Genomic DNA, 10,000 nt, shown 5'->3' with positions numbered 1-10,000 from the left:
AGTCAACGTTTTAACTTCTTGCCCAAGTCTAGTCATTCTACCTCCTTCCTTTTCAACTAATGGTTGGTTGCGCCTTGGTATTTGTTTTTTATCTGTACTTTTTACTTTTCGTTTTACTTGTCGTTAATATTTAGTCCTTTCTGTCAATTTTAAGTTAATCTTAGTCTTGTATTTTTGACTATATTAAGAATCCTGCTTTTATTTAATGTTAATATGTATGTGTTTTTATCTCAACAGACTGAAGAGTCACATTGTATGTGCGAAACGTCTCAAATCAATGTTTCTTCCTTCTGATGTGGTTATCTGCGATTTCCTGTATATATATATATATATATATATATATATATATATATATATATATATATATATATATATATATATGTGTGTGTGTGTGTGTGTGTGTATATATATTTCCAAAGATACTAGGAAAATAAACGAAAACAAAACCCTAGGAAATGATATTAGAAAATAAAGCACATTCCTGCATTACATTTACAACTCAGCTTTTGCAAAGACGAATAAACATATAAAGTTATTTTCATTCCCAATGATTATATACTCTACGTTCCAGAGGAACATAGTAACAAATACACAAGCGCATATTTTACAACTCTTGCAACCAGAACTCCGAGGAAATTTGCGTTCACATTTCAATTGTTTTTTTCAACGCTGGCAATTTCCGCGTTTGGCAGCGTTCAGGCTGGCGTAAAATGATCTTTTGTGGGTTTCCAGCGTCCGTCATGGAATTCCAGAGTCGTTATACGGCTCAGTTGTGGATAACCGAAGGAGAAGGAAACTGAATCAATTCGATTAATTGCTCTTGATTTTGGGTAAATTCTTCGGGGTTCGGGAAACGTTGCGGAAGGTTTTCTCTCTCTCTCTCTCTCTCTCTCTCTCTCTCTCTCTCTCTCTCTCTATTTGTCTTTCTATCCATCTATATGTATGTATGCATGTATGTATATATATACATATATATATATATATATATATATATATAATATATATATATATATATATATATAGGGTACATAGACAACAGAAAAAATAATCAAGCACAAAATATCTTAGGATTTTAATGGGATATGTCAATATTTAGTAATGTTTAGGGTCATACATGATATATGTATATATACTATATGCATATATATTCATATGTATGTATACATGTGTATATGTATGTGCGTGTATATATGTAATTTGTAGTGTATATATATATATATATATATATATAGTAAAATACATACATATATATAAATTCATACATATATACGTTAATATATACTATAATTATGTTAAATTATAATACATATATATATATATATATATATATATATATATATATATATATATTATATATATATGATATCATACATGCACACACTCGTGGTCTTTGTATAACAGGGAAATTCCGTGTTTTTCAGCATCAGTTGAGTCTAAAAATGCTCTCATATTTTACCCAAAAAACGGAACTTCTTTATTATATCTATAAAAAACTATATAAAAAAAACTTGTATTAAAAATACGAACAAGGTTTTACAATAACTATTTTTATATATATTTTATTTTTATACATTTTATTTATTTGAGGTCCGTTGCACTGGACTTTTTTCTAGCGTGTAAATTAACACGACTTTGCGGTTTTTTATGATACATTTTGATGTGTGTTGATGCAGCCTTCCTTATTTTCTTTAAATTCTTTAATGTTCCTTAATCATCCACATAATATCTCAACCTATTCTGTTCTTCTTAATCATCTTCGTCCGTTTATCATTAACTTTCGGTGGCGAGTGGAGAGAGAGAGAGAGAGAGAGAGAGAGAGAGAGAGAGAGAGAGAGAGAGAGAGAGAGAGAGAGAGAGAGAGAAGCAATGCACCCTTAGAACTCTCAAACTTATTCTTCTCTATTTTGTTTTAATTTCTTTTGTTCCTTCTTCCTCTATGTTCAGTCTCCAACGACGGAGAAGGGACGTCGTCATGGAAGGTATAATTATTTGTTATTTCCACTCCTCTTTCCCGGAACCGGTTATTTCTCGTAGTTCTAAATTGTGAGTGAATGTCTTTAATTACCAATTCTTTCTCTTGTCTTTTCCTTATGATTCTTCTCTCCTTGTTTGTGTCCCCATGACGGACAAAGACGGTGATTGGGAGAAAGAGCAATTATCATTTGTTTTTGCATTTCTTCTTCTTCTTCCTCTTCTTCTTCTTTTATCCACCTTTGTTTCTTCTTCTTGATTTCTTGACATGGATAAAATAAAATAAAAATGTAAACACATCAATTCAACAGGAAGGTTTTCTGTTTCCTTTGAAGCCATTCTATAGAATCGTTCTGCAAATCATTATCATTAGTACAGCATCCTTTCAGATACATTAGATTCGAATATTAATTTGCTATTATTTTACAATAAGGCGTGATCCGACCTCCAGCTTACTTGGGTGACTAAATATTAATGAATGAAGACTTGAAAATATCCTTTTGGTTATTCCACGACCTAATATTCCTGCATCTATTGAGGGTACCAGAGTTCACCTTAGTTACGAGAGAAAAAAAAGAGAGAATATTAGGCCATCTTGTGGTCCAAAATTTCGGATGGGTATATAAACGGTATAAAGGGTGTCCATAAAGTCCCAGTACCATTACAAGTATTTATTGCTCAGAAACCATATAACATAGAGTAATGCAGATTTTTTACTATAAGCCAGAAGAAATTTAGAATGTACTACAAAATACTGCATTACTCTAGGTTACATGGTTTCTGAGCAATAAATACTTGTAATGGTACTGGGACTTTATGGACACCGTGTCTTACTTATCCCTCAGCTGGCTGCCAAAGATGAAATACGAACTACCTGTTGATTACATTTCTGGCGAATTGGGCTCCGTTTATGTTAGATCATTAATCTAACTCCACGTTCATGGTGGCCTCTCGAGGTAATAAACCCCCCTTGCAAGGGCCTGTTAGACTTCCCCTATTAACAGAAAGTAATGAATCTTAGTCATTGACATAATCTGGTTTGAAAGTCCTGGAAATATAGAAGGAAATATTTCGTTTGACGGGATAACAATAACATTGCTCATATTTTGACTAGTTATAAGTGGGGAATAATAATAATAATAATGAAAGTTACATACATTTTTATTCATTCCATGCTGATAACATTAAGAGCAATGTAGTAATGAACTTTGCCCTACGTGCTTTTAAAATATGCGTCCCGGAGTTTGTCGATGGAGAAATTCAGCACATACGATCAACTTTTAGAGGACTAAGATACCCCGATCATTTTATTGACAAAGCCATTTCACGAGCTAAGAAAGCATTTTATCGTCCTGTTAACAACCCCAAGGAAAAACCCAACAGATTCTTACCCCTCCCATTTAATCCCAACCTCGACAAATTATGTAATTACGTTAACAGTAGCCAGAAAGATACCAAAATAGTTTTTAAATACCCAAACACCATTAGCCATAAACTAATCAGAAACAACAATAACGATAAGAATACTATCATCCCGGGAGTATACGAAATCCCCTGTCATGACTGAAAGGAAAAATATTTTGGGGAAAGTGGAAGAGGATTACCGACCCGATTAAGGGAACACAAACGAGCGTATGCACTTCATGCACAGAACAATGCAATAGTCTCCCATGCTTTTAAGAACAACCATAGACCGAATTGGGATGGATCTAACATAATTTTTAAAAATAACAATGTCCAAACAAGAAGACTAGTGGAAGGTGCCGCCATAAACTTAGGACAAGCTTTTTACGGTAACAAGTCGTTCGTTGGGGAAGACCCATTGGTCAATTTTTGCATTCTTAAAAACTTTGTTAAAAATTTTAATCTTAAGACAAGCTCTGTTTTTTCTCCGCCTGATGCTGCCCCCTCTTCTGATCTCCTACCTCAGACAGATTACAACACGGGGGACGTGATGTCCAGCATTATTGCAGCCGCATCGCCAAGGGAACACCGTGCAGCATCATCACAGCCCACAAGACGTTCCAGCAGAATAAACAGCAGGAATTCGAACAACAACGGAATCACCTAGTTGGGCTGTTGAGCGCTTCCTTCATTTGCGTTCGTCATAGTGGAATAATTGTCCTATTCAGAAGTTTACTTCGAAAGATTTTTAAATTCATAATGTTCACTTTGCTGAGGATGAACCTGGTGCAGGGTTCGAAAGCTCTTATCATTAAACACTATATACTTCACATGCGATATTATTGTGGACCTGCAATCATCATAATAATAAGATAATAATAATAATAATAATAATAATAATAAATAATAATAATAATAATAATAATAATAATAATAATAATGATATATAAAGATGGCAAATAAATTCATGATAAGAATTATAGCTGTTATTGCGTAATGTTTTCTCTGTTATCCACGTTAATATATATATATATATATATATATATATATATATATATATATATATACTTATATATATATTTATACATGTGTGTGTATTACATACACACACACACACACACACACGCATATATATATATATATATATATATATATATATATATATATATATATATATTCATATATTTGCGTGTGTGAATGAGTGTTTGTCTGTGCGTCTGTATGTGCGGTCATGCGCCTGCACAAATACACGTGTATCTTAATACACGTAATCTGAGACCTTGTCAAATCGGATATTTCCATGTTAAATACGAATCTTTTTTTTTTTCTTTTTTTTTAACCTCTCTCAGCTTTTGAATCATTTGATGAATCGAAAGCATTTCCAGCTAATCGGACTTTTAATGTGATTGGTTTTTGATGTGAACTTTGATGTTTTTTTTTAGGAATATCCTTTTTCGTATCCGCTTTCCGTTTGACTGCGTCTCTTTATTGATCTTTTTTTTATAAAGTAGGAGACCGACTGGGGAATTTGATTGCCTTAAGGGTGTCTACTGAATGCAGTTTTGAATGATAAAAAGGTCTTTATAGTTGATTGTTCATCTGTAACGGTGAAATTTCACTGCTCCATTTGATTATTTCTTAATATCTATCTCTCTTAAATGTAAGAAACAGTTATTATTATTATTATTATTATTATTATTATTATTATTATTATTATTATTATTATTATTATTATTATTATTATTATTATTTTATTTTCTTGGTTTATCACACTCCTCCAATTCGACTGGGTGGTTTTTATAGTGTGGGGTTCCGGTTTGTTTCCTGCCTCCTTAGGAGTCCATCACTTTCCTTATTATGTACGCTGTTATTATTATTATTATTATTATTATTATTATTATTATTATTATTATTTCGAAGATGAACGCTATTCATATGGAACAAGCCCACCACCACAGAGGCCACTGACCTGAAATTCAAGCTTCCAAAGAGTATGGTGCTCATCAATCTTAATTTGGTTGTCCAATTTGCAGTTTATATCCTAGACTGCTCATCTGCCAAATAAATTAAAAAAATTACTGAAGAGCATGAATGTTCAGAAATCTCCAACCTCCGCCAAATCTGAGTTACCACACTCCATGAAGTTCTTTATACCCAAATCTTACATTTCTGTCCCTCCCAACATCCAATCACTATTTGACACTTGACAATGGCTACTGAGGGGAGAGCTCAAGAAGGAAACTGAAGGAATGATAACAGCGGCACAAGATCAGGCCCTAAGAACCAGATATGTCCAAAGAACGATAGATGGAAATAACATCTCTCCCTTATGTAGGAAGTGCAATACGAAAAATGAAACCATAAACCACATAGCAAGCGAATGTCCGGCACTTGCACAGAACCAGTACAAAAAAGAGGCATGATTCAGTGGCAAAAGCCCTCCACTGAAGCCTGTGCAAGAAACATCAGCTACCTTGCAGTAATAGGTGGTACGAGCACCAACCTGAGGGAGTGACAGAAAACGATCAGGCTAAGATCCTCTGGGACTATGGTATCAGAACAGATGGGGTGATACGCGCAAATATTGATAATGTTATTAAACCCCCCACCCCAAAAGAAGCAGGATTATGAACATAATATTATTTCAAACGGTAATACATATTCAGAATATTCCTTGTCTACGAGGTGCATGATATAGACATGTAATTATCGCTTGATAATCGAGCATATTGCCTAGTGATAGAAAAGCATTGCGTAATTTTCCAGGCTGAGATTTACCTGACATCCATGAATAGGTAAATGAGGTGACTCATAATTTCTCTCTGATGATAGGCAGAGAGAGAGAGAGAGAGAGAGAGAGAGAGAGAGAAGGAGAGAGAGAGAGAGAGAGAGAGAGAGAGAGAGAGAGAGAAGGAGAGAGAGAGAGAGAGAGAGAGAGAGAGAGAGAGAGAGACCAGCTGTCAATTGATCCAATAAGTCCCTTACAAAGTTGAAAATATGATGCTGTGATGCATACGCGATTCTTATATCCATCAATACCGATAAAAAAGGAGCCGTTTTAATTTTTTGTAAGACTTCTTATTATATTAAAACAAACTGGGGAACTTTCAATTCACAGGGGAAGAGCACTAGTTCAGTTTTAGACTTGTGTCCGTTTTCATCTATTCCCTTCGTCTAAGATCAATTTTCGAAATATCTGGGAGATCGGAAAGCAATTACCTCCTTTCTTAAAACATTTATTGATTTCCCCCCACAAAATTGATTAAAATATTAAAGGTAAGTCGAGACTAGTTTCGGAGACTATTGCTTTCTTACAAGATTCTGTGATTTCTCATCTCTAAAAGAATAATAATAAACAAAATTTAAGTTATTTTCATCTATTTGTTAATTTATTACTTTATTTGGTTTCCTTTTCAATAAGTGGGGTCTCTTCCTTCTGTATTTTCCTTTTCCTCTTCTTACTTCTTCGTAATGAACTTCATAGTCTTTGGAAGCTTGAATTTCAAGTCAGTGGCCCCTGTGGTGGACTTGTTCCATATGACCAGGTTTCATCTCGTGAATAATAATAATAATAATAATAATAATAATAATAATAATAATAATAATAATAATAATAATAATATTCTTTGGAAGCTTGAATTTCAAGTCAATGGTCCCTGTGGTGGGCTTGTTCCATATGGCTAGGTTTTATCTCATAATAATAATGATAATGACAATGATAATGATAATGATGATGGTAATGATAATGATAACAATAGAAAGTGCAATACGAAAAAATGAAACCATAAACCACATAGCAAGCGAATGTCCGGCACTTGCACAGAACCAGCACAAAAAGAGGCATGATTCAGTAGCAAAAGCCCTCCACTGGAGCCTGTGCAAGAAACATCAGCTACCTTGCAGTAATAAGTGGTACGAACACCAACCTGAAGGAGTGATAGAAAACGATCAGGCAAAGATCCTCTGGGACTATGGTATCAGAACAGATAGCGTGATACGTGCCAATAGACCAGACGTGACGTTGATTGACAAAATCAAGAAGAAAGTATCTCATTGATGGCGCAATACCATGGGACACCAGAGTTTAAGGGAAAGAGGGAAAAAACGGATAAGTATCAAGACCTGAAAATAGAAATAAGAAGGCTATGTGATATGCCAGTGGAAATTGTACCCATAATCATAGGAACACTAGGCACGATCCCAAGATCCCTGAAAAGGAATCTGGAAAAAGTAGAGGCTGAAGTAGCTCCAGGACCCATGCAGAAGAGTGTGATCCTAGAAACGGCGAACATAGTAAGAAAAGTAATGGACTCCTAAGGAGGGAGGATGCAACCCGGAACCCCACATTTAAATGCACCCAGTGGAATTGGAGGACTGTGATAAAAAAATAGATAAAAAAGTAATAATAAATAATAATAATAATAATAATAATAATAATAATAATAATAATAATAATAATAATAATAATAATAACTCGAGAGTATAAGTGGAAATTTTGGGGGGAAACGTCAGGAAATCACAGGTTTTTTTTTCTTTCAAATTCACTGATTTCCCATTTAGTTAAAATAAGAAAAGAAAAAGAAAAAAATGAAGATGACTCGAGGAAAACAGACGGGAAATTAATTTTCGCTCTAAGGTTAACACACGGAAGCTGAGGTCTTTTCAGCAAAGACATCGTACCCAACACGTGAACCTTTTATGAATTTTATGAAGAGAGTTATCAACAATGCATGGGTATTGCCAGCTCTTGCCTCCATGAAGTCTTGCTTGAAAAGGATGTTTTGTGCTCGATCTCTGTCTGACGTGTGAGGGATTTCGTAATGGATTATATACGATTATGATTACACACACTCAAACACACACACACACACACACACACACACACAAAATAATCAGATAAAAAAAGGGTAAGAGGAACAACATTTCTTCGTATTACTTTCGATGTCTCCTACTCAGGAGAAGGCTTAAGAATATATTTGTTTTCATAGAGTGATATATATTTCAGATTATAATATATATATATATATAAAAATATATATATATCTAAATATATAAATAATCTATATATATTATAATGATTATTATTATTATATATTATACTATACTTTATATATATTATATATAGATTAATATATGATCTATATATATTTATATTATTATAATATATATTAATATATATTATTATGATATAATATATAAATATATATAATATATATGATATATATATGGGGATGGGTGGTGTAGGTGGGTAAATAACACTTCCACTGACGTCCCTATATTTGTATTTGGTATATGGTATTAATATGAGATATATAATAAAACAATATATTATATAATATATATATAGTATATATAATATATATCCTTCTCAGGATTTTTTTTTTCATTTATTATAGTTTTTATTGTATCACTATAATTCAATCTTAATCTTGCACTTCCTTCTTTGATTACAATTTCCCAAGAAGTTCAAGTGAAATGTAATGCATGCATTAGCACCCTAATACAATTCGTCTTGCATTTTAATACTATTTTATCCACATACCTATTGCCATATTTTTTTTAATAAGTGGGGTCTCATCTTCCTGTACTATTTCCCTTTGCCTCGTCTTACTTCCTCCAAATGAACACCTTAATATTCCTTGCAAGGCAATGGTCCCTTTGGTAGGCTTGTTCCATATGAACAGGTTTCGTATACTGGATGATATATATATATATATATTATATATATATATATATATATATTTAATATAGTTTATAATATATAATAGATATATATATATATATATATATATATATATATAATTTATATATATATATATATATATATATATATAATATATATATATAATATATATATATATATTAATTTTATATATCATATCTAATATTATATATACATATATATAAACTTATATACTAAAAAAAAAAATTTTTATATCTTATATATATATATATAATTATAATATATATAATTATATTATCTATATAATAAGTATTTTATATATTATAATATATATTATATATATTATATATATATATATATATACTTAGACTTATATATGGCTAATTCTATTATATATATATTAATTATACTATTAATATATATATATATATATATATGTATATATAGTATATATATATATATATATCATCCAGTATACGAAACCTGTTCATATGGAACAAGCCTACCAAAGGGACCATTGCCTTGCAAGGAATATTAAGGTGTTCATTTGGAGGAAGTAAGACGAGGCAAAGGGAAATAGTACAGGAAGATGAGACCCCACTTATTAAAAAAAATATTCAATAGGTATGTGGATAAAAATAGTATTAAAATGCAAGACGAATTGTATTAGGGTGCTAATGCATGCATTACATTTCGCTTGAACTTCTTGGGAAATTGTAATCAAAGAAGGAAGTGCAAGATTAAGATTGAATTATAGTGATACAATAAAAACTATAATAGATGAAAAAAAATCTTGAGAAGGAAGGATAGCCCCCAGTCTCTATAATGAAATATGAATTGAAGACAAACGTCTGCGCTTGAGAGTAACCGCCTTGCAAGAGCTAATCTTCTTATCAAAGGCACACCGCGCGACCTGCAGCTGTTTCTCCGAGGCAGGAAATA

The sequence above is a fragment of the Macrobrachium nipponense genome, chromosome 33 (assembly GCF_015104395.2).
Source record: "Macrobrachium nipponense isolate FS-2020 chromosome 33, ASM1510439v2, whole genome shotgun sequence".
Classification (NCBI taxonomy): Eukaryota; Metazoa; Arthropoda; class Malacostraca; order Decapoda; family Palaemonidae; genus Macrobrachium; species Macrobrachium nipponense.
The sequence above is the reverse complement of the archived record's forward strand: the minus strand, read 5'-3'. Positions refer to the sequence as shown.